General features: G+C 39.3%; 1 protein-coding gene across 5 annotated transcripts in view; it reads left to right on the forward strand.

The window, feature by feature from the left end:
- The window catches only part of dbn1 (drebrin 1), a 67414-nt gene that overhangs the window by 373 nt on the left and 40538 nt on the right, over window positions 1-26503 (forward strand). The window lies entirely within an intron of this gene.

Here is a 26503-nt window from a genome sequence, read left to right on the forward strand (position 1 = left end):
CCTCAGACCTCACCATAGACCCGATCTTTTAGTGTTTGATCATTTGAAGCTAAACTTGATTATTCTGATTGAAGGGCTTTTATTTGGTTATTGTATGATTTCACTCACATCTCAGTGGCTGGACGGATTTTCACTGCTGTATGCAGCTCAAAATAGAACTATTATATAAATCATCTATATGTAGATATGAAATAGAAAAAGAAAGAAATAAACACGAGCTACTTTTATATTCATTGCGGTTTTGTCCCAGCTGATAGGGCGAGGCGTAATAAGTGTCAGTCCTGATCCAGTGCTCTGGTCTATGACCATTTTCCTTCTTTTTCCTTCTCTTAACACTTCTGTACTTGTGTCTGCGTTGCGTTTCTTTCTTTGTCACGACTGTAACGGTGGTCTGGGGCTGTGATCCAATTCTCTTTGTGCTTGGGGTTTAAAAAAAAAAAAAAAAAAAGGGAAAAGATTTTCCCCCTCCTGGTGCAGTTGCAAACTGCTACTGGGGCACATGGTCGATATTACAGAGGTGCTTGATCTTTGTCTTTGGTGTAGACGTGACAAAACAACTCCAAGTCAAGCTCCATAGTTCACTCGGATGATGCATCAGGGTTAAACATTTTCACTCTTTTTTTTTAAACTGGATTCATTTCCTTGAATCTGCACTACATGGATTTCTAGACTGCTGCAGATATCTGTGTGTAGAATGTTTCTGTCTCAGGAACTCCATCACTTGTGGTGCATAAAGACTAATCGAATAATCAAATAGGTTCAGGTTTAGCAGATTTTAGCAGAATTTCCATCACAATGACACCCAAAAGTTTGGGAAAGGGGTTACAAATTTTTATTGGTGTAGAGAAACAAGGCAATTTTTGTTGCAATATCTGCAATACGGCTTTTCCCCTCTCCCAATCTTTGCAGTATATCTTGTGCACCAGAGATATTCCCTTTCTCTGCACATACACTTTGCTGGCCATAGGCCATGTTTGTAAAATTAGATGAGATATCATTCTGATATTATTTGTAATGATTAAGAAAAAGCACAAAATGACTTTTTGTTAAAAAGGGGTTAAAACTTCAAACCTGGCAACCTGAAATCGATCTGATTTGTAGTGCAGGGTGTTAAAGGAAAGGAAACTCGTTACATGTGACGTTTGCTAACAGCTTTACATTGTACACTACAGTGCAAGAGTGTGATTTCAGGTATTAAAGAAGCTGTATGTCATTTTCTGCTACCTCTAAAATGAACTGTAGTTCTGATAATAATAATAATAATAATAATAATACTGACCAGATTTTCTTCTTCCTTCTGAAGCTGATCTTTTTCCCTTTGTTGGATGTCCTGTTAAGGGAAAAGTGTCAGAGCTGAACTGGGGGTGGAGCTCATTTCTGGGCCAGAAAATGAAACCACCACTTTAGAAGGAAAATTGTAAGGCAGTTCAACAAATCAACAGATCAACAAATACATAATAATGTTACATATTTGTTGCGTGTGAAATAAGCATGGTGTTTATTCTAGAAAACAATCGCCATCGATAAAAAAACAAGACTCAGACATACTGTAACTCACAGGACAAACTGCACCTGAATTAAGACACATCAGGTGATAAACAGTCAATAATACACTAACATAAAACAGGTAGACATGAGAGAGTGACATTTAAATGACAAAAAAAGGGGTGGAGACAAAACCAGGAAGTGAGAACAAAGACACATCACATTAAGGGGGGGTTCATGGGTGCGTCTCAATCAGCTCCCTAGTTCAGTAGTCAGTGCACCGAGCAGGGAGTCAGACATCTTCTTTTTTTCTTTCTTTCTTTCTCTCTCTCTCTCTCTCTCTCTCTCTCTCTCTCTCTCTCTATCAGTCACAAATCCTTCCTGTGCACTGGAACGTTCGCCCAATAAATCGCTTGCTATGTTCCTTTACTAGAAACGACGGCATATTTTCTGAAAAATATGGCAGACGAACCAAATTCAAAGCAGAAATAAGTAGCTTGTTATCAGAAATGATAACAGATATACATCAGCAATTATCACTGTATTTGATGTTCTATACATGGTTTGTTGGAATGATTTTAAAAACACTGCTAGCTACTGTAGCCTAGGCTCAAAACACAGCTTGCTAGCCTACGATCTTGCTTGAAAATTGTATCATGACAGAAACGATTGTTCATAATATACTTTAAACAGCATACAAACGTAATGTCAGCGATATCGGTGCTGCCTTTTGTTGCCAGTGGTGACGTTTTACAACATAGATACAATATGTAGTGAGCCATAATGTACTGATTTGCTACCTAGCGAGCTCGTTATCACCTCATGACAACATCTTTATACTTTATATATGTTTTATATATACAGTTGTATGCAAAAGTTTAGGAACCCCTGACAATTTCCATGATTTTCATTTATAAATATTTGGGTGTTTGGATCAGCAATTTCATTTTGATCTATCAAATAACTGAAGGACACTAAAGTAATATTTCAGTAGTGAAATGAGGTTTATTGGATTAACAGAAAATGTGCAATATGCATCAAAATGAAATTAGACAGGTGCATAAATTTGGGCACCCTAACAGAAAAATCACATCAATATTGATTAGAGCCTCCTTTAGCAGAAATAACAGCCTCTAGATGCTTCCTATAGCCTGTAATGAGTGTCTGTGATTCTGTGATTCTGGATGAATGTATTTTGGACCATTCCTTCTTACAAAACATCTCCAGTTCAGTTAGGTTTGATGGTTGCCGAGCATGGACAGCCTGCTTCAAATCACCCCACAGATGTTCAATGATATTCAGGTCTGGGGACTGGGATGGCCATTCCAGAACACTTGTTCTTGTACTTGTTCCTCTGCATAAATGCTTGAGTAGATTTTGAGCAGTGTTTTGGTTCGTTGTCTTGTTGATCTCCCTCTTAAATTTTATATTAGAGTCTGTTCCTCTAGTTTATTTCATTAGACTGAGTGTCTAATCACTTGCCCATGATAATCTGCTTGAAATGAGGTAAATAAGCAAACATGGGAAACTTAGGTGACCTCTATAAATGATTTACGCCTAAATTACTCTAGACCTGAGGCCTAAAAAATCGTTACTGAGTCACATACAACACTGGATCAGTAAAACAGCACGCTGACCTCGAATTGTGTTTTTATATTCAAACATAATCAACCTTTTTCCCCCCAGAGTGCGACTGTCCTTGACAGGTATTCCTTCCATTCTCCTCTTTCTTCTACCTGGCATGTGTCCCATTCACCGGTACACTACACCCTGACCATATACACACTCATGTGTTCATCAATAATCCTTCACAAGCATGAAACCTGATTACAAAGTGAGTTGGCATTAAAGTGCAGCCTGCTGGAATCAAACACTTCATAGAACTCACTGAACAATACTCAACACCTGAAGGCAAGAAGGGTGAAAGGTGAGGAGACTTAATGATTGATCCTTAAAGGAGATCTTGAGGACTTCTGCAAGATGTTAATGGTGTGCCTTAGGAAACGAGATGATATTCCATGTTTGAAGAACCTTATATCAGTTATTGAATATCAAACAAGGAACTATATGATTGTTAGATGATCTGGCTCTACTGAGGAGGAACTTTAATAGTGATTAATGACTATGTTTCCCGAGTCTGTGATATCCTCTGTCCAGTTTAGATCCTGTTACAAATTACAGTGATGTGAAAATGCCTTGATTACAGGAGAAGGTTCATTGGGCTTCCGGGATTTGTAGGTGGACCAGAGTGTATCAGGGTTTGGCGCTCGGACATGACAAATGTAACCGAAAAAAGTGTTGGATTTATACACGTATCGCTATACACAAAATACTTATTTTATGTGGTCTATTTAATAAAATAAACATTATTGTTAAAAAATGTGGTGTGAAAAGATTAGGACTGAATCAAAATGCAAGATGGGAAAGCTAGCGAGCTTACATTAGCACCAGAAAGTCATCTAACGTGTACATCATCAGTGTAGAAAAATTGCTATTGAGGAGAACATGAAAACTTCAGCTTTCCCCCTGTTGACGTAACTGAAAGGAATTTCCTTTAATTATATAATTTTTTTACTTAGGGTTCTGATATACTTTAAAACTATAAGGTGTAAATTGTAGCAATCAGCAAAATAAAAAGCATTTTTTCATAAACTATAGCCAAAACTGATGTATTGCCAATTCACCACCACAACCACCTGGTAGCTTAATGCTTAAGGTGTTGGACTACTGATTAGAAGGTTGTGAGTTTGAATCTCAGGTCCACCAAGCTGCCACTGCTGGGCCCTTGAGAAAGGCCCTAAACTCTCAGTTGTATAAAAGAGATAAAAATATTAGTCGCTCTGGAGAAGGAGGTCTGACAAACACGATGGCTGAGATGACTAACAAAGTGGTTTGGAGTTCTTCATGAAGTTGAAAACATTGGCTCTGATTGGTGCGACCACATAAACTAGCACACATATTTTTCCATTGCTGAATGATAGACTAATCAGTATTACACCAGATGTCTATATAAGGCACAAACATGCTCATTGCTGTAACTGAACCAAGCGAATGAACCAAAGTGGCCAGAAAGGTTCTAAATAAATAAATAAATAAAACCCATCTCTTTATTGAATTAAAACTTTCTTCTACATTTCATGAGATCAAAAGAACGATACACAGCTTTCAGATGTTCTGGTCTATTTTTTTGGTCCTCATAGATAAAAATAGGACACGTGATTAAGATGAAGACCCAGTGAGAAGTATCCTTGTGTAAACCGTATAGGACTTTCACTCTGGCACCAGAACAGTTGCTACCAATGGCGCTTGCAAAATAAAGGCTCATTTCTTTCTTCAGAGCCAAGCTGGAAAGCCGACAGGCTCGAACCTTTGTTCTTGGTGCCTTGGTCTTCTAAACGATACACAAATAGAGTTGGAGAAAAAAAATCCAGTCTGCACAAGGAGCCCCAGAGACGTGTCTCCCGTTTACTCTTGTCTGCCAAGAAAGGTCCGAGAAACCGGCGGAGAGCTCTGTGAATTCTCACATGAGTGTGTGCCACTCTCTTAAGTGTAACCGTTTTTTGTTTAAGAAAGCGATTATGAGAGCACCATGGGGAGTTTCAGCTGGAAGTCCAGCAGTTTAATTCCTACATTCCTCCTGGATGAGGTTTTAATCATGTTCACATTCCCTGTGATTGATTACCAGTTTATCGTTCTAGCAAGACGTCCGGGGGGTGGGTTATAAATTCCCCGTGTTCCTTTTCCTTTGGAATGTGCTCTCCTACATATTCATGCAGGACAGAAATTTAGGCCAACTGCTTCATGAAAAACATAAAAAGCTGTTAGTCATGTACTGTACAGACGTGATGTATTTTGAGAAGATGAAGCGATGTAATTGATGGGAAGACACACTTCTTTGTACATAATGGAGCATTGTGTGGGAGTACGCTCTTTTGGCCTCTCTTCTCATGGACTCAAGGCTGTCTGTGAAAGATACAGTGATACAGTAGATGACTGGATCGTAGAAACAGAAGAAACCAAGAAGTGAAATGATTGAGGGAGATCTTTGCCTAGCTCTTGAACTCTGGCACGACTGGGGAGAAAATATGTCCACCGTCAAGTTGTGAGAAGATCCAGACAGCATTGGAGTTGTAAATAAATCCAAATCCAGAGTATTATACAGATTTCAGTGCTTCTGCAGTTCCTAGTGAGAAAAAAAAAACATGCTTGTGCAATGACGTCAAGTTGTGATGTGAGATGAGGAGAGCTGAAATCTAATATCTAGGAACTGTTATTTGAATTACACTATGCGTTATATCACAAAGTCTCATCAGTGGAATTATACAAAAAGATGGATCACACACACACACCCCAAACACACATACACACAAACAATAAATTCTTAATAATCCCCAAGATTCATGCCATTTTTCCTCAGAATAACAAACATTTAATGTTTTTCCATTTAATTTTTTTTTTTATTATTCTATTTAACTAAAAAAAATTAAGTAAAACTAAAATAAATTCTTACTTATGTGTAATTGATATTTGGATTGGATTGGATCATGTGTGCTTAGTCTAGATATTCCGAGTTTACTCTAATAAATAAATAGTTAATTAAGAAAATTGTATTTAAATTAATTTCAAAAAATAAAAAAATAAAAATCAGACATGACAGTTTAGCACATTTGCCTCACACCTTCAGGGTTGGGGGTTCGATTCCCGCCTCCGCCTTGTGTGTGTGGAGTTTGCATGTTCTCCCCGTGCCTCGGGGGTTTCCTCCGGGTACTCCGGGTTTCCTCCCCCAGTCCAAAGACATGGTAGGTTGATTGGCATCTCTGGAAAATTGTCCGTAGTGTGTGATTGCGTGAGTGAATGAGAGTGTGATTGTGTGCCCTGCGATGGGTTGGCACTCCGTCCAGGGTGTATCCTGCCTTGATGCCCGATGACACCTGAGATAGGCACAGGCTCCCTGTGACCCAAGGTAGTTCGGATAAGTGGTAGAAAATGAATGAATGAGACAGATGTCCCACAGACATCTACAACAAGTCAATGTTTATTAACAGCGATCGGATTAACCTAATCTGATGGATTTTAAAAAAATTATACCTTTTTATATTTGAAATGGGAGGGGTTAGCTTTGTAAGCACATTTATACTGGTCGCTCCTATGGATTGTGTACGGTCTAGCATCCATTGTATTAAAAGTTTCATTCGTGTGTGTGTGTGTATGCTACCTGAGTCTAATAGAAGAAAGGATGAAATCTCTTCAGTGAGTTTCAGAGAGTTGGGAGTTCATTAACACAGCACATCCTCTCTCCTGTCTAGCTCAAGCTCTGAATTGATGAAGCATAAAGAAAGAGAAAAGTTTTTCTAACTGGCTGTTTGTTCATGTTACTGAGCAAACTTTCTTTTTTTTCCTGGATGATTTGCAAAATCTTGTAGATCATATTTCAGGAAATGAGCCATTTTTTCTGAGGTACATTTTCTCTCAAATGCTATCGCTAGTATGCTTCCCATTACTGGATAGATCAGAGCATCTGTTAGCACCCACCTCTGATGCTAATCCAGTCTGATTTTCATGAGGCCTCTTGCTAACATCTGGTTGCAGCGATAAGCCATCATGTGGCCACGCTATCATGTTGTGATAATGACTCTACTTATATGCACATGCACTAAAAACACATTTAAGGATATTTAAGAAATCAGCCACATGTAGGTCATTTGAGCAGTTTGAAAGTAAGTGTGTTACTGTACTGATAAAGACAAACGTACAAACGTATTCATTCTTCTATTATGCTGATAGACAGAAACCTCCAAAAACCAACCAATGGTTATCGCTCGTGCTGTCTGACATGGGGCAAACTGTTTACGGTCCTAAGAAGGTTTTTCTACTGAAAGGACTAGATAATTTTTTTTCTGAAAAGAAAAAAAACACACACACACTTGGCTTGTGATTGAAAAGCTAAGGGGTCAGCCAGAGTGCTGCTGGACTTCTGTTCCTATTCACGCTGGGTTTCGTGGCTCTTGCTCCAATCTGTCCTGCTGCAGTTTCCCTTCAGGAAACACTCCTGCTAAATTAAGTTTAGCGCTTTTCCCTCAGGTGCCAAATCTTGACATCTTCCTTCTCTGAAACATCCCTTTTTGTCTTGTCTAGTCCTGCTTTTCTCTTAGACACAAAGACATGTGCTTTGGGATTAGACAGTCATACACCCCTGTGTTCATGCTAGCGTTCCGCTTGTACTGTCTCTTGATAATGTGCTAATGTGTACCCTCTGTCTAGCATTCTCAGCTCCAATCACAAATCATATCTGATTATGAGTTGCACTACAAATAAATACAAATAAATGTTTCAACTAAAGATATAAACAGTTTTTTAAAAAGAATTAGCTTTTACTAGGAACACAAGCTAACACTACTAGCTGTGTACGCTCATTGGAGACATCATCATACACCTATAAAGCTTGAAATGTTCTTCTAACTAGTCAAAAAGTGTGAAAGTTGGTTGTTTGAATGACATGTAACATACCAGGCTAAATATATTAGCTCCAGCTGAGTGTATGTATCTAGTACAGTTAGCTTCATCTGCTAATCAAAGTGAGCATATGTAGATACCTTTACTGCTAATCAAACAATGTGTACCTAGCTACCACAGTTAGCTTAATCTGCTAATCAAAGTGAGTGTACTAAGCTAGTATTGTTAGCTTGCACTGCTAATTAAAGGGAGTATATGTAGCTACTACAGTTAGCTTAATCAGCTAATCAAAATGAGTGTATGCAGTGAGTCTTCCTAGCTAGTACAGTTAGCTTGTACTGCTAATAAAAGTAAGTGTACTTAGCTAGTACAGTTAGCTTGCCCCGCTAGGTAAAGTGAGTGTATGTAGCTACTACAGTTAGCTTGATCTGCTAATCAGAGTGAGGTTATGGAGTGAGTATTCCTAGTATGTTAGTGTGTAGTGCAAATTAAAGTCAGCGTACGTAGCTACTTGTACTGCTAATCAAACAGAGGGTACCTAACTACTACAGTAAGCTTAAACTGCTCATCAAAGTGAGGGTAACAGCTAGTACAGTAGGCTTGTACACAGGGTTGGGTGTGTGTGAGTGTGTTGGTGTGTAAGTGTGTGTATATGTATGTGGACTCTATGACATATTCATCCTCCATTTTCTTCCTAATGCAGCACATCTGACATCACAGGAGCTGAAACAGAGGCTCGGTGCACGTTCTGCTTTCATCCACCTTTCATGCATGAGAGATCAGTACAAACAGATTATGTAGACTATAAATAGGCATTACCCATGATGCTACACTTCACAGCAAGCTTTCTCAAAGTCAGAAATTCAATTACACTGTCGACGCAATCTCGAGAAACCGACTCATGAAGTCATTCATCATCTTCAAGGATTCCAAGGACCTGAACATTTGATGGATGTAGGCATCAGATCTAATGTCTTAATGGTGCTTATTTTTGTCTGATTTTTTTTTCATTGCTCGTAACACAGTCCCTGATATGCGCTTTAATTCCGACAGCCAGCACAGTTTGGGATGCTGCCCAGACCGTTGGTACAATGATTAGTGTTTATTTGCAGTAAATGTTACTCTACACGTTATCTGGAACTCTGCTGAGAAGTTCATTTTGCTCAAAGACATTCAGAACATTAATCCTGGATCACAGAAGGTTTAAATGATACCAAGAACAAAGATTAAAATCCGTATCTCTGTCTTTTGCGCGTTAGCGACAATCACAAAATCTCAGCAGGATGTTGGATTTTGATTATTTTCTAAAAATATTTTTATTCCTCTAATATCCAGACTGTCAGTATTTCCGACTGTGTCCAAGAGTGTCTAACCATCATCATCATCATCATCACCATCATCATCACCTGCATTAACAATATTTAGAGTGTTAGATCTGACATTTTTTGCACACTTGTTTTAATGTTTAATTTAACTTTTTTATTTACTCACCGGACTTTAGTCAAGTCAAACATCGACATATTTATAGATTCTATTTTATTAATGAGCTCTTAAAATTCTCCATCTTTCATGACAGGAAGTCAGATGGTGATTTTGAGAATGTTTTATTTCCATGCCGTTGTTTTTTTTCTTTTTTCACAGATTATTTTACACCCGCCTTTGTAATTTCAGCCTGTGATTTGTCTCGTTTCATCAAAAGTGTGCGATTTGACAATTAATATTGGATCGTCATGTATCAGTATCATTTAACTCCTCCAAGTTTTCCGGCCTGAGGGTTTTCACTGTCACTGAGTGTGTGTGTGTGTGTGTGTGTGTGTGTGTGTGTGTGTGTGTGAGAGGGTGTGTGTTTCCATATGGAGAGTTCTGTAAAATACACGTTTGATATTTGCCGTGTAATTTAGCCCTCTTTGATCCATCTTAGGATTTGGCCAGCTGTATTAAAGCCCTTTAAGCTCACAGGTTTTTTTTTTCTCTTCAGATCTAGATCTTTGTAAGCGCACTAACATTAGCTTTATTAATGGCACGCTGACATTCTTGTAATCATTTACCGCATGATTCATGCTAGAACTTTCTAAAGCACTATAGAGCCTCACGTAGGTGTCCGTGTGTGTGCGTATGTGTGTGTGAATTTGGAAGTACAGAATGAACGCGTCAGTAGGATAAAACGCAGAAATGTCGGACGTGCTAAAAAGCGCTTGTTTGAATCAGGTGGCGTTTTTATAAAAGCAACGATTCTTTGCTTTTAAAACGATTGCGGCTCTTTTAATGGACGAGGGACTCTGGAGCATCAGGAAATCTGCAGCATCTGATCTGATCTGATCGATTCTGCATGAGATTCTATTTCTGGCTTTGTGTAAAGTGAAGGTTATGGAATCGTATTCAGGAAGTAGTGTGTAGTGATGATGCTGGTGTTGGTGAATGCGGAAGAAAGTTTGTTTTAAGGGATAAATGATTTGGAAATTATGATGTAGAAGAAGAGCTAAAGGAAGGGAGGGTGAGTTTGTCTTAGTTCGTAGCCCAGGCTGCAGTGTGCAGTGTGCTGAGGTAAGCATGCAGCATACAGAAACCGACACAACTATAATGGGGTATGCAATCGCTGATTGGTGGTTAAGCTGTTATTCCAGTCAGCTCTGGCATTCTGGGTAATTTTTCTAATCCACCCTTCTGCCTGGAAACAAAGATGAGTTTTAGTAGACATACATTTTTACCCAAGAGTCTTTGCACTCACCCTTTTCCAGTGTGCCTCTTCCTTTTGATGGGATGCATGACCTAAACCCCTGGTGTAACGCACAGTAACATCATCTACGCTCTGTCCCGCTGTGTGATATCTGGTGTTGTGTGAAAGGCAGAAGTACAGACTTCACCGGGCCTCGTCATTATTGGCAAGAACTCTGTCTTTCTGCTCCGGAGGGGGCTGCTGGACTGCTGCAGTGGAATTTTAATACCCTACAGACATCAATCAGGTCGAATGAATCCAGTCTCGTTCATCCTGTGTTTCCTGTGCGCTCTGCTGATGGCTGGCTTTCTGGACACGCATGTCAGGGATTAATATTTGACAGCAAGACCTTTTTCTAAGCCGATGTTTAAGCCTGATGTTAAGCATGCGCTAGAAAAAACTGTCAGATATATTCCCGGTCTCATGATTTTGCTTCTTTAGATGTTCTGATGTGCTACGTTTGAGTTTTTTTTTTTTGGGTGTGTGTGTGTGTGTGTGTGTGTGTGTGTGTGTGTGTGTGTCAATTTAGATCCAAACTCTGACTCTAAAATGATCCATGACTGATTCTTTAGCAGGAGAGGCAATAAGGACTATAGTTAATTTTAGTACGCCTTTCTATCGACACTAAATTCACAGCATTACTATTATTTCATTTTTTTAATTTATTTTTCTACCTTCTATCCAGTGGTGCTGGGATTTTAATTCCCAACCTTCTGACCCCTAGTCCCAAATCTTAACCATCACCCAAGTCACACCTCTAACAAGACAAAAACAAAACCAGGAAGCGGTCCAAAACGAAAACACAAGAAACAGGAAGTAGAGCACAAAACAATAAAGTCTTGTTAAATATACACAAACCTAATGGCTTCTTTTCTTTCCTTAACTATAGTTCCTTATTTCCGTCCCTTGCATTTTAACTCTTTCCTCTGTGACTATGAAGAAACATAAGACTTTTTTTCTTTGCTTACTGTTGTGTCACGTTAAAGCGACAGAACGTATCGACATACGCTCTAGAAAGATTCGGCAAATGCAAATTTTTGTGATTTAAATACTAACCATTTTGAACTTTTGTGGAGATTTTGAGAGAATTCAACAAACATCACTCATCACATCTTTTTAATTATCACAATGTAACAGAGGCAAGAAAAATAACTCCTTTAATCAAGTTATATCTTAAATTAGATTAGGGTTTGTTTGGTCCGCCCTTCTCCGTATGCCTCGTGAAGGACATGCAGGCTGCTCGGGGCGAGTGCTCGGCGTGAGATTTCCCCGCCAGTCGGAAGAGTGTGATTTTGTTGCAGCATGTTCGAGAGAATCTTTGTGACGGACTCTGCAGAAAAACCTTTTGGAGAGTCTGAGGGTTGCGTCGTGTTCCACTGCAGTGCTACAGCAGAAGAACGCTGACGTTCGGTTTCTGTGAAGCGACTATCGGTTATATAACGAAGCATAGAACAGCAAAGTGAGGAACGCTCGTCGAAAACATGAATTATGTCCATGACAGACACAATTCAGAGGAGGTCGTGATGAAAAGCCTTGCTTGGCAGACATCTTGGAAAGTTTGCATCCTTTTTTCCCCTCCATATTTTTATGAACAATCATTTCCAATTTTCTGTGTTCAGACAGATTTACAGTGTAATAGTGCAGCGACTGCAGAGAATGCCATATGGAGAGAGGATGTAATATAATATAATATTATATTATACTATACTATGTTATGTTATATTAGGCTGCAATTTAAAATTGAAATGGCTTTTTGTCATCATGACATTCTTGTAGCTTTATATGATCTTCCTAGGTGTCTGATTGCAGACCCGGTAAACGCCTCCGTTTCCATCAGCCTGGCGAGCCTCCATCTTGTCTGTGTACAAACAAAACCGCTGTTTTTAGATCAGATTCATCTGCTACACTACTGCGCTTGTGACCAAGAAACAAATCTATGCCAGGATCCCGTAGAAGAAGGCTGCTGAGTCAAACACTGGCACCTTCTCCCTCAGGACACACCGTGCCCTGCGGCTGCTACCCAGTTTCTTTAGAGACGTTAATTTTTTGCATCCGTTTGTCATCCATATGTACACCAGTCTGTATTTTCTCTTAGCCCGCTAATGCACATAGGTTTCCACCACAAGTCAGTTTGTCGGAGGGTACGACATGCTGTTTTCTGCCTAAGACAGATGGCTAGTCAGTATTCAGCGTGAAATGGCGGACCAAATTTTGTTTGTTTGTCATACGCGCTGTGTAGTTTCAGTTGCTGACTCTGGGAAAATTCATAGAGAGAGTTTGGATTGAGGTTCTTGCCGGAGCATAAACACTTCGAAAAATACTTCAAAAAATATGTTAATATGTGCAGCGTTGCAGTGCTGTTAGCTATAGTCATGAAACTACTTTTTTGCAAACTTTATCAGGTCTATTCTAATAATAATACTCCTTTACCATTTATACATAACCGGTTCATCTTTTATCCAAATCAAATTTGATACTTCTGATTAGCGTGGCACAATCTCAGTTTGCACAGACTCTGGCTGTATACAGAATAACAGCATTACTCCGTAGCTACAACACATTTAATATTTGTTCGACTTACAACCGTGAAAGATTCACACGGCTACTGATACAGATTTTGTTGAAACCTGTGCAAAATCGAGTGTGACTGCTGTCATCAGGTCTGATTTAGCCTAATAGCTAGCGTCAGGTATTTAATTTTGCGTATTATGTCTAGCTAGCAAGATTTTTCCAAAACGCACCGAACCAAGACTGAAAATAGTCCTGAAAATAGAAAAGCAAAATCTCTTTGTTATGGTATTTTTACATTTACAGCATTTGGCAGACGCCCTTATCCAGAGCGACTTACATTATCTAATTTTTTATACAGCTGAGCAATTGAGGATTAAGGGCCTTGCTCAGGGGCCCAACAGTGGCAGCTTGGTGGACCTGGGATCGAATTCACAACCTTCCGATTGGTAGCCCAACACCTTAACCACTAGGCTACCACATGCCTAATTTACCAAACATTTAATTTGTACACTAAAGGAAGTAGCGATAAAATGAGAACGTCTTGTTAAAAAAGTAGCTTTAGTGCGGTCTGTGTTTTTTGTATCATGTTGTATAGCTGGTTACTTTATAATAAGCTAGATTGTCTGCAGTCTAGCTGTTTTATTTGAACTAATTAGTAGTTTATAGTGTGACCAGTCTGTAAATGTTAACCAGTGAGGCAGGAGCCCATGTTTCAGGGGCAAGTTAAGAATAAACATGCTAATTTCACACTTCTACAGCCTAATGCTAAGACTACTAATCGCTCTTTGTTCGTATTTGAACATTTATTTAATAAAACGGTGACTGAGAGGAAGGTTACAATGGACGTCTACGATAAGTAGTAACCTGATGCTTGAAGCTATAGTGTAGTAAACTAGTCTGTTGTTGTTTTTTTTTTATGGGGTTTCACTCAATTAAACCTTCGGTGAAAGCCGTGCCCTTGTTCGAGGTCTCGTAAATAGTTAACAGAGCAAGTGAACAGATGTATCGTGGACCAAATTCGGACCACATTGAGGGGGTCAGTGGGCTGACCAGGCAGCTGTGTTCTGGATCCTGCAGTGTCTCTGTCTTTGTCTCACATCTGTCAGGTCTGCTGCACTGATAAAGTTGGACTGACCCTTAGTGACCTAAGCTTCCCCCAGTCACAGATGGATATGAGGACGTCCTCGAATCGGGTGTCTGACCATCTAACTGAAAAGACATTAATTGATGAAAAGACATGTCTTAACTAACCTTAGCATAACCCGTAATAAACCATTTAATCGACCAAAACTGCGTAATTGTAGTATGTTATGAGCTGTGTAGTCAGGAGCTGCTTACTGGCAGTGGCAATTAATGGTGAAGACGTAATGGTGGATTTTTTTTAGGAGATTATACAGTAATACTAATATAGCACATTAGTACTCCAAACTCCAAACATGCTCAAAATCATTTCATTGAGAGCTTGTAAGTGTTCGGGAAAGCGGACAGGGGTGAGAGCTCCTCAAACGATTCCTGGTTTGTATGCCGATTGGTTCATATAAGCCCTATTCGGACGGGATTAGTTTTACGTGGGGATGTGGAGTAATGCAATTTTACCTCAGGACGTCTGTAATATAAATTGGCCAATTCGCACGGGACAAGACATCTCAGTAAAACTAGCAGAAGTGGGAGGGGTAACTCGCTTTACACACCACAGTAACCTCCTTGTCGTCATGTGCGTATGACGTTGCTTCCTGTTATCACGTGCGCAAACAGACAACATGGCGCCTCCATGCTTGCAAAACGCGCCAAAAACTACTTTTAAACAGGAAATGACGGAATTTTACCGTACATATTTACAGCGGGTCTATTCGGACGGGATTAGTATTACCTGAGGTAATTTTTCCGGACCTTTTTACAGAAGGTAAAAGTCACCGTAATCTTTACTGACATTGTCCGTAATGATTACCGAGATAACACATTCGGACGGGACTAAAATCACCGAGAAGCTCTGGTAATAATTACTTTACCCCCACGTCCCCACGTAAAACTAATCCCGTCCGAATAGGGCTATATTGTTTCACTGGAGAGAAAACAGGTGATCTAATCTAATCTGATCTGATCAGAGATACGGGTTGTATGCATTGTCACTTGAACATGCCACTCACCGATTACCACTTCACACTTCCCTCGAGTGTTGCTGTTTGAAGACACAGTGGTGGGTAGCGCTGCTGAGAGCAAGAAAAAAAATAGTGTCCTACAGATCAAAACCAGTTGCTTTTCATCACATCTCCAAACTCCTGCAGAAGATTGAAGATAACATGACACCGTGTCTCACACTGATGCAGAGAGCCGAGCGCACTTGACTCCTTGCTGTGATTATTTTTAATCGCTTGGTTAAATAAGACCTAGAACAGATCGTTCCTCTTGTTATTCTTCTGGCCATTTCTCATGGCTCGTGTCCATCAGTAAATTGTTGCCGAGTCTGCAGGCTTGCCTCTGAAGGACTTGGCAGATTCTTCTTGTACAAGAAGTGTGCAGGCTGCCTGTCAGACATTTTGGGCCAAGATCTGTGGAGAAATGTGTATCCTCCAGAGTTAATCAACTGTTTAACACGTTTTTTTCTTAAACCTGTAATATGTATTATTATTATTATTATTATTAGTATTAGTATTAGTATTTGTATGCATATTACTGTCTTTATCTCTTTAATGCTCTGAATATCTGTATGTTCCAGAACGTTATTTTATTTTCTCATTATTTTAAATTAAATCAATTCAAGATATTATCTTGTTAGTAACTCAATATTCCTGCCTTTGTTACTTTGACTTACTAGCTCATTATCGTAAGATATCTTGTTGTTTAGGCTCGTTATGAGACTTAGTAACACTTCATATTACACTTTATATTATCTTGTTTTAATTGGTAACTCATTATTTTAAGATATTATTTTTGATGTTTTTACCTAGTAACTTTAGTATTTATCTTGTTTTGACTCAATAACTCAATAATTCGACTTTGTTATTGACAGTAATTCATTAAAAGATAAATCATTGTTTTGACTTGTTATGAAACTTGGAAATTGCTGTTTCAGGATATTACCTTGTTTTGATTGGTAACTCATTATTTCAAAATATTATCTTGTTTTGACTTATTTCACATTATTTTGAGATATTATCTTGTTTTAACTTAGTAACTCATTATTTCAAAATATTATCTTGTTTTGACTTATTTACTCATTATTTCAAGATATTATCTCGTTTTAACTTAGTTACTCATTAATTTGAGATATTATCTCGTTTTGATTGATAACTCGTGATTTCAAGATATTATCTTGTTTTGACTTATTTACTCATTATTTCAAGATATTATCTTGTTTTAACTTAGTTACTCATTATTTTGAGATATTATCTCGTTTTGACTTATTTACTCATTATTTTGAGATATTATCTCGTTTTGATTGATAACTCATAATTTCAAGATATTATCTTCTTTTAACCTAGTAACTTATTTTCACTTTGTCATTTGTTATTGTGACTTATTAACTCATTATGTTGAGACAGTAGCTAGTTATTTTGTTACTTATTTCAAGATATTACTGCTTTTTTTAATAGTCATAATATGCCAAATTAATAATATAATATTTCATTCCATTCATGACATTCGAAATAACCAAGAAATGCACATGTTCTGCTTCAGGGTTTTTTCTTAATGGTATTTGTAGTATTTGTCACAAGGTTATATAAACTCCTGCAGTGTGGTGTTGTTTTGTTTTCCTGACAGATAAAAATGCTCACTTGTGTGACTTTTCTGCTGCATTCTGCCTTTGGATATTTAATAAAGCAGAGATCACTATAAAACTGATAGATCTGATGTGCCGAGTAATAAAACTGTCCGGCGTTTGTAAGTGGGACATGACAAGAGATGCCTCCAGTCTTAGTGAAATGAGTTTGTCGGTTATAAAGCTGTCAGCAGATTTGCTTCGGTTTGCAGACTGTATGATCCACTAAAATCCCTGTTCATTTAATCCTGTGCAGTTATTTTTAAATGATCAGGACAATACTGCATTACTGAGGTTAATTACAGGTTATTGACAAGTATGTTTTATCAAAATTAATAAGGGGTAAAACTGTGAGATATAACAATATAATATTGATTTTCTGCTTTTCTGAGAAATAGTGGATATTGACATTTTTTTATCAAACATATTTAAATTTTATAAATTATTATTGTTTAATAATTATTTGAAAACCTAACTGGAAAATTTTATTAAAAAGAGGAAATGTTTAGAAAAAAGCTTCAATAAAAAAACATTTTTAAATATCAAAATGACCAAACAAGTTATTGTGGTTTTATATAATAATAATAATAATAATAATAATAATAATAATAATAATAAAATGAATTTATTTTAAATAGTTTTATTATTGACTTTTTTCATTTTTCTATATTATCCATTTGTTTACTTTTAAATATTTTGCTGATTATTGCTTTTATATTTATTTTCTGAATGTTTTATTATATCTTTAATATAATTTAATAATTTTTCTTTTCATAATTTTGTTATTTATTCTTTCTGCTGGAGATAAGATATCAAGATACAACATTTATGACATAATACATTTCCTATAAACTGACAAAACTAATAAACACACCTAAGAAGAGCGAGCACATGCCTTAAAAAATGCATGTTGTTGCCAGATTAATTATAGATGACAATGACTAATCGCTTGGATTTTATACCCAGAGCTTGTGAGACATCTTCATTCATTCATTCATTCATCTTCTACCGCTTATCCGAACTACCTCGGGTCACGGGGAGCCTGTGCCTATCTCAGGCGTCATCGGGCATCAAGGCAGGATACACCCTGGACGGAGTGCCAACCCATCGCAGGGCACACACACACTCTCATTCACTCACACAATCACACACTAGGGACAATTTTCCAGAGATGCCAATCAACCTACCATGCATGTCTTTGGACTGGGGGAGGAAACCGGAGTACCCGGAGGAAACCCCCGAGGCACGGGGAGAACATGCAAACTCCACACACACAAGGCGGAGGCGGGAATCGAACCCCGACCCTGGAGGTGTGAGGCGAACGCGCTAACCACTAAGCCACCGTGCCCCCCTGTGAGACATCATAAGGATTTTTATTCATTTCGGCGGATCGTTAAGCTGAGGTTCGGGTGTCACATGGACTCGGAGTGCAACATCTGAGAATGACTTGGGGACACGATGTATGGAGAAGGCTTGAGATGGAAATTGGGCAGTTGCAGAGCAATTACTGTTTGATAGCATTTTTCAAAGCAGCCTGAAATTGGGTGACTAGAGAGGAAAATTTGACCTCAGCCAGAGATGAAGTGATTACCCCAAAATGAATCTGGTGTTAAAAGTGTCTGATCTGAATTGGTGAGGAGTATCAGCAGTGGAGAGATGAGAAATGCTTGAAAAGTTTTTTTTTTTACTGTCTGCAATCACGTCTTCTGTGAGTTTTGTGATTTGATTGTCTGTGATCAGGAAAGTTGTTGAGTCTGAGATCCAGATTTAAATCCTGTTCGCTCGCTTATTATTTTTATTTTGTTAAATTTAGTTGTAGCCTAATTCAAAGAATTCGACAAATGCAAATGCGTTGAATAGAAGGCTTTATTTTGTCACATATACATTAAAGCACATATTCAATGAAATTCATCCTTCGCATATCCAAACTCTTTGGAGGTTGGGGTCAGAGTCAGCCATGATTGCTCAAGGGCCCAACAGTTGCAGCTTGGCAGTGCTGTGGCTCAAACCCCAATGCTTAACCACTTGAACTACCTTCATATCTTCTGCCTTCATGAATTTTAAAACCTCCAGCTACAATTTGTTTTGCATTCTGTAAGATTAAGACTATCCATCCATCCATCCATCCATTTTCTACCGCTTATCCGGGGCAGTGTCGCGGGGGCAGCCGTCTAAGCAGGGACGCCCAGACTTCCCTCTCCCCAGACACTTCTTCCAGCTCTTCCAGGGGAATACCGAGGCGTTTCCAGGCCAGCCGAGTGACATAGTCCCTCCAGCGTGTCCTAGGTCTTCCCCGGGGCCTCCTCCCAGTTGGACATGCCCGGAAAACCTCCCCAGGGAGGCGTCCAGGAGGCATCCGGAACAGATGCCCGAGCCACCTCAGCTGACTCCTCTCGATGTGGAGGAGCAGCGGCTCTACTCTGAGCTCCTCCCGAGTGATTCCTCACCCTATCTCTAAGGGAGCGCCCAGCCACCCTGCGGAGGAAACTCAATTCGGCCGCCTGTATCCGGGGTCTTGTCCTTTCGGTCATGACCCAAAGCTCATGACCATAGATTAAGACTAAGTATGTATTAAGATTAAGTAGTCCTAATTAGATAAATCTTAACCAAGTCAAACCATCCAGTAACTTTCATAGCGCGCCTCCAGAAATCTATCAAATACAAAAACCAGGGTTAGAAAATGTTATCTTAGATACTGTCTTTAGACCTTTGTGAAAGAACAAGAGGCACAGGAACGAACTGTAGCTGTGTAGGTAGAAGCAAAAGCTTACGATATGAACATAGACCTTAGACATGGACATGTCAGGCACCTTAGGGGTGATGTCCTGTAGACATTTAATATGTTTTCATAGACAGTGATGAGCTTGATTCTTGCTGCAACAGGAAGTCAGTTGACCAATGTCAGTGGGAGGGTCACGTGCAAGAACGTTATGAGGTAATGAGCAGGAGAGTTCTGAATTGTTTGTTGCTGAGATGTTGCATAAAAATGATAGATGAGCAAGCAGAGTTACAGTAAGCATGTCTAGAAATAACTCAAGCTTGTATAAGATGTTTAGTCACAAAAGGTCAGATTCTTCTGATGTTATAAAGGGTGGAAATCTGTAGGATCTGGTGTTTGATGTGATTAAGTGTGGTAAGTACATTATTTAGAATCACTCCAGGATTCTTATCCAGGTGTGCTAGATGGAACGGTGAAAGGGTCCAAGGGTATCAGCTGGGATTCAGATTATTAGATCAGTTCAGTCTTGTCAAGGTTGCATTTCTGTCAATGGGTCTTCCTCTATGAAGAGCTAACACAAAGGTAGTCTAATATCTTCTAGACGACTTGGGCCAAGATACCTAATCACTGTTTTAGTGCAATGTGAGCAGGTTTGGACCAAGTACTGACCCCTGAGGGACCGTGATGAAATGGGACCCCTGGAAGATGCATGGTACAACCGATCTTCTAGGTGTAATAAGATCCAGCTCAGAGTGAAGCTCCCAAAGGCATCAGATTTGACCTGGAGGATGAGGGTTGTAACTGCAAGAAGGGTCTTAGAAAGCATTGCCCTGTAATCTGACTGGTTGGTGCTCAAGATGTCAGTTAGTTCAAAGGTATGATGATTGTACAAGTTCTGAATTTTTTTTAATAAGAATGGACAGAGATGTGAAATGGCCAGACTTCAAAATAAGAACCAGATTTGCCTTATAGATTATAGCAGTGATGTAATGTACGGTGTAAAGTTGCTGGAGGTTATTTGAAGACATTTGAAGGATATTGGTTCAAGCAAGCAGGTTGTTAGAGCATTTCAACCACAGCTGGACAGATGACTGAAAGATGCCAGAATGCCAAAGTTGTTGTTTTTACACGATTTTTCAACACAGCAGTATACAGTTAATGGCTTTATGTACTCAATGCTCACCAGAGTTCCTTTAAGCTTTGTGGAGAGTCTATTAAGTTGAATGGACACATTGCCATTTGGAACGGCGAACAGAAGTGCACCGGTTGTGCTCTCACTTGTTGGTTAAATGTCACTCTGCAAGAGCTCGTCTCGGAGGCCTTCGCTGGTCATATGGAGCAGGCCGTGTCCTGAAAGCTTTCTCACCTCCTTCCTGGAACTCAATACAGCCTCCTCTAAAGAGGAGGAGAACACAAAGTCTCTGTAAACCTCTACTCGCCTCTCAGAGTGCTTACATGCCTGCGCTGCAGGAGGGGAAACAGAGACCACAATGGGTCCAGTGAGATAGAGAAGCCAAATAAAAAGCAAACACATTTTGGTTTTTCTTCCCCTTCTCTTTTTTTCCACCACAGATATTAAATTCTGTAATGGCCCACATTTCTCTAATGAGTTCCAAAGTAATGCATGCATGAAAATGAGAGAAAATACAAAGTGAAGCGTTGCGATGTGCGGATTGTTGTAGTTTATGGTACATATTCTATTTCTTTTGCTTTAGAGAGATGGATAGTGCAGATACTGAGGTTCATCCAGAACACTCTAGAATCAGAGTCCAAGGAAAAGGTTTTGTTTAATGAATCTATTGGTTTCTGCATTGACAGCTACTTGAAGGTTGACCAGCCCTCCTTCTGGTGGCTCTAACTGAGAATGGTGGCATCGTTATGAATCTTATGATGACCAGACTTTTCCTAATAATTACACACAAGAATTACAGAAATATCCAATGTAGGTGTCAGGTTTATTTTTCTGCAGAAGATATTACCATGCTACCGATTTGTACCTACAATGTCAAGCCAACGTTAGCAAGACGACTCGATCTGATCGGGTTGATTAGCTACCCTCTTACTACCAATTCTGTTAATATCATATAAGATCACTGTTTGAAGACACTGGAGTATTATTTCATGGAAAATATGCATACTACTCTAGATCCCAAAGAGAAGCTGAATATAATATGCAGTAGCCTGATATTGCATCAGCTTCTCAAATATATTCTCTGTTATGGCCCAGGCAACCACAATGCAATGTATGCACTGAAGCAAGTGCTTAGGCAATGACATCAGTGCCACATTACTCAGACCGTCCCTGGTCCCCCAGGAAGGACAAATAAGTGACATGTGGAAAATAAAATGCCCCACATTTCTGATGTCATTAACTTGGGAGCTGTTGTGGTGAATTCATCATGGTTTCAAGACTATATCTGAGTGCAAGACTGGGCCACTTTGTTCTGTGTCTCCTTCAGAGCTACATTTTGAGTCACTTAATGTTGTCAATAGTTTGGTCCAAGACCAGGTCTTCTGTCTTCAAGGAATTGCTATGACCTTTTCAGTTATTGCAGCAGTTTGCTGTTAACGTCGATACTATGAATAGATGTTCAATTATTTCTGCAGTAGAAGATGTAAATTCAAAGACACAATCTGTATCTGTATCCGAATTTAAAGCAGGATTGGGCGTGGCCAAACCACTCTCTCATTTTCTACCTCGGGTCACGGGGAGCCTGTGCCTATCTCAGGCGTCATCGGGCATCAAGGCAGGATACACCCTGGACGGAGTGCCAACCCATCACAGGGCGCACACACACACACTCTCATTCACTCACGCACTCACACACTACGGACAATTTTCCAGAGATGCCAATCAACCTACCATGCATGTCTTTGGACCGGGGGAGGAAACCGGGGTACCCGGAGGAAACCCCCGAGGCACAGGGAGAACATGCAAACTCCACACACACAAAGCGGAGGCGGGAATCGAACCCCCAAACCTGGAGGTGTGAGGCGAACGTGCTAACCGCTAAGCCACCATGTCCCCCGTGGCCAAACCACATTTTTTTATTTTGTTTTACATTTGTCATCTTCGAACAAATGTAATTGGTAACAGTGATCCTGACCAGGCAGTCACTAAGGATGCACAATATTTACAAAGGTTGTCTTCCTTTGATCTATTCATCTGATCATGTGACATACTTCGATGCAGACCTCTAGTCTCAACCAGATGTATCGTGAAACTTTCTGGCAGGACTTCATTTGTATGTAGTAACATTACATTATTACAGTACATAGTTGTGTTTGCTTACAACTCGAATCTTGTAAAATAATGGATAACTTTAAGGAGTCATGAATCCTTGAATCCAGTCAGCAACAAAAAAGGTTCCAGCCGATATATATTAAGACCAAAGAAATCAATCCCGGATAAAAGGATATAGTATTCAGTGCAATCTAATCCTGCGTAAATGGGTTGAACACCAGTGTGAGTTCTGAGAAGCAGAACATTGTGTTTTGTCAGTTTGCGCGGCTCGCTGGGAGCTTTATGGCCTCTAAAACCTGATTATCTGCACTCTGAAACGGGAGTAATTTCATCTGATGTCTTCTAGGTAGATTTTACAGGGGGGAGTCTGGACTTGCCGGGGCGAATAAGTGGTCACACTTTGGTTTTTTGACAGACCCTTGGCAACGGGTCCAGAGGCATGGTTTTACTTGTGGTTTTCTTCCCCAGACTTTATTTACAGCTGACCATCTGCTGTTTGCATGGCTGCGCCATATTGTCTATGTTCAGTGGTCAGATCGGATGAGGTCATTTAGGCTGGAGAAGGAACATCCACACTGTCACCTGGTGGTAGAAATGCTTACTGCATTGTGAAACTATCTACAGTACAGATGAAGGATTATAGTTTCAGATAATATGCACAAGAATGTATTATTTTAGGAATACTATCCACTCTATATATGAACATGCCCCAGGGGTAAATCACTCTCATATTTTAAACCCGGTACAGAGTGATATAGCTACCTTGTGTGGGAAGTGGAAAAAAAGGAAGCAAATTATCATTAAGATTTAAAGGAAATTTCCTCCTGAATGTTGCTACTGATTATAGATTATAGCTATGGCTCCAAAAATTAGCCATTTTCTAATCTTGTGCAATGATTTCAAATAGCAAAAATGATACATAAAATCTGTATGTGAGATAAAATCTGTATGTGAGAGTGCTTCATTGAAAAAATATTGATGTAAACATACTTCAGAATTCGAGAGTAAAAACAAATATTAACTGATGTAAAGAGCTAATGTATAAACAAGGACATCATGCCTGAAAATGGATGACTAGCTAGTTCACAAAGGTAGCCACAAAGAAACTGCTATGCTAACTGAGAAGAGAATTTGGCTTGATTATTAACAACTATTTGGTATACATGCTAAGCAACATTAGCAATGAAAACAAAACTCAATTAGCAAACAATTCTAGCAATTGAATGTAAAAAGCACTTTACTAGCAAGCTAATTTACAAATTGATGTACTTTGGTTAAATTAGCTAGCCAGTTTTGTACAGTTAGTGAGCTAATTGAACTAGCTCAATTAAAGGTAGGGTCTCCGATGTTTGAAAGCCAATGTTGACATATAAAATCACCAAAACAAACACGCCCCTAACCCAAATGGGTCCCACCCCTGTATTGATAGCTCCGCCCACACATACATATGCAACCCAGGCAACTAATGGAAAGAAATGTGTCTTTATCATAGCTGAAGGGAAGAACAATACGATTGCAGATAAACAAACAAGCAAAAATGACACACAAGCATAATCATGTAAAGGACAAAGGCATATATTAGTTCTGTGTAACAAAGCAAAACAGCGTTTAGCTCAGGAGTTATTGACTCGGGAAACTCCAATCTGTGAATATGTGACCAACTTCCTGCTCCTTCAGTTCTCTCCAGCGCTGGAAAGCTGATCCTATATTAACACGTCCTACATCTTACCTTATCGTAAGCCTTTCTTCGCTTTCTTTCTTTGTTTTTATCCTCCATGTCAATGTTAAAACCGCTTTCTGTCACACATGCGCACTGAACACTTTCTCCGCCCACATTGACAAGACACGCCCCTTTCTGCTCATTGGCTACACGTTTGTATTTATTTTTGTTTAGTTTTCGGCCCAACTCAGTTTTCTGAAGCATTTCTCAAAAATCGGAGACCCCACCTTTAAGACTTACCATATGTAGCTTTGATAGCTAATTGTTTTAAATAGGAGCTAAATGAGACACTAAGTTCAGCAAAAGACATCACACTGAAAAAAATGATCTTAAGGTCTAAATAAAGATGTTGAGGTAAAAAAATGTTTTTTTTTCCACTTGGAAGATGACTCAAGTAAGAAAACAAGTATTTAATTTTTGATTAAAGCAGAAATAATACTTAAGAAGTATAATTACAAAAGTATTTTCCATCCCTGAGAGCAAAACATTTGTAATTAAAACAGTCAAACCACTCGGCAATCAGCGCTAATGACACTTAATTCTCTTTTAATTCTCGGTTCACCTTCATCATGAGGTTTTAGTTTCTCTTCAGACCAATGCTAATCCCTGAATGTTCCCTGAGTTTTGTTTTTACACAGTAACTAGTCAAACACTGGGTTTTACTAGAATATCTTGCAACCTTTTATTCATCCAGCGATCAGAAAATAAAGAAAATAAATAAATAAACAGAATCCCTCCTCAACAGTTGGTGGTCGTTAGTGCTGGAAAGGCTAGGAGAAGTCTTCCGAGATAGCTATTTTCCATCTGAGAAGAGCTGTGTACGATCTGGCACATAGCGGAGTCAGAACAAGACCAGTGGGACTGAAATAGCTCGGCTGACTGACTCGGCGAGTGATGTGACAGGAGGAGCTGGAAATAGAATTGGTGCGATCTTCACACGACTTGAGAACGAGCTTCAACCTTCTCCGTCAATCCACGAGGTTAAGATTTCGCCTCCTGTATTCTCCTGTATTTTATATCGAATGAACAATAGAGTGTATCGTGTACAGTATGGAAGCCAGGCAGGCAGTCAGAGACACACAAGGTTTGCCTTTCATTCAGCTTCATGCACAGTTTGGTTTAAGGGATTTAAGAATCGGTCCTGCTGCAGTGTTTAAAATGATTCGGTCCTTTCAAGGGTTTTCCGTAGAATATTTCGTTCTCTTTTTATAGCCACAGCTGCAAAGATCCAAAGAGGAAAGGCTCAAGATTAAAATTAGATATTCATCGTTATCCAGATGACGCCGCATAAGTGTGTCGTTATCAATGGTTTCGTGTGGATTGCTTCTTTTCTTTCTAAATCGATTTGTTCAGGGCATTGAGCGTGAGCTCGGCAAATGGCCACTAATCACGAGACCCTAATTATAGAAAGCCTTAAAGAGCTAAATGAGAAAGATGTGTGTGTGTGCATGTGTGTGTGGATTAATAAGCTTGGCTCTCAGAATTGTATACACATTTATGCGAATAGCCAAGCAGCCAATCAGGGAGCAGCATCAGGAGGTTCAATTAATGTTCATATCAATCATCAGAAACAAAAAAACCATCCGTCATTTGCACCTTGGTGATGAGAGGGGACTCATTTAAACTGGTTTGATCTGACTTGTAACTTGAATAACAACTCTTTACAGCTAGGATTGAGCAGAAAAGTATCTCACAAGGCATATATCTCACACGCATGAGAACGTTTCTTAAAAGTAATAGTAATTAATAATATAATAAATACAAAGGGGGCACGGTGGCTTAGTGGTTAGCACGTTCGCCTCACACCTCCAGGGTTGGGGGTTCGATTCCCGCCTCCGCCTTGTGTGTGTGGAGTTTGCATGTTCTCCACGTGTCTCGGGGGTTTCCTCCGGGTA

This window comes from Tachysurus vachellii, chromosome 17 (genome assembly GCF_030014155.1).
Source record: "Tachysurus vachellii isolate PV-2020 chromosome 17, HZAU_Pvac_v1, whole genome shotgun sequence".
NCBI classification, from domain to species: domain Eukaryota; kingdom Metazoa; phylum Chordata; class Actinopteri; order Siluriformes; family Bagridae; genus Tachysurus; species Tachysurus vachellii.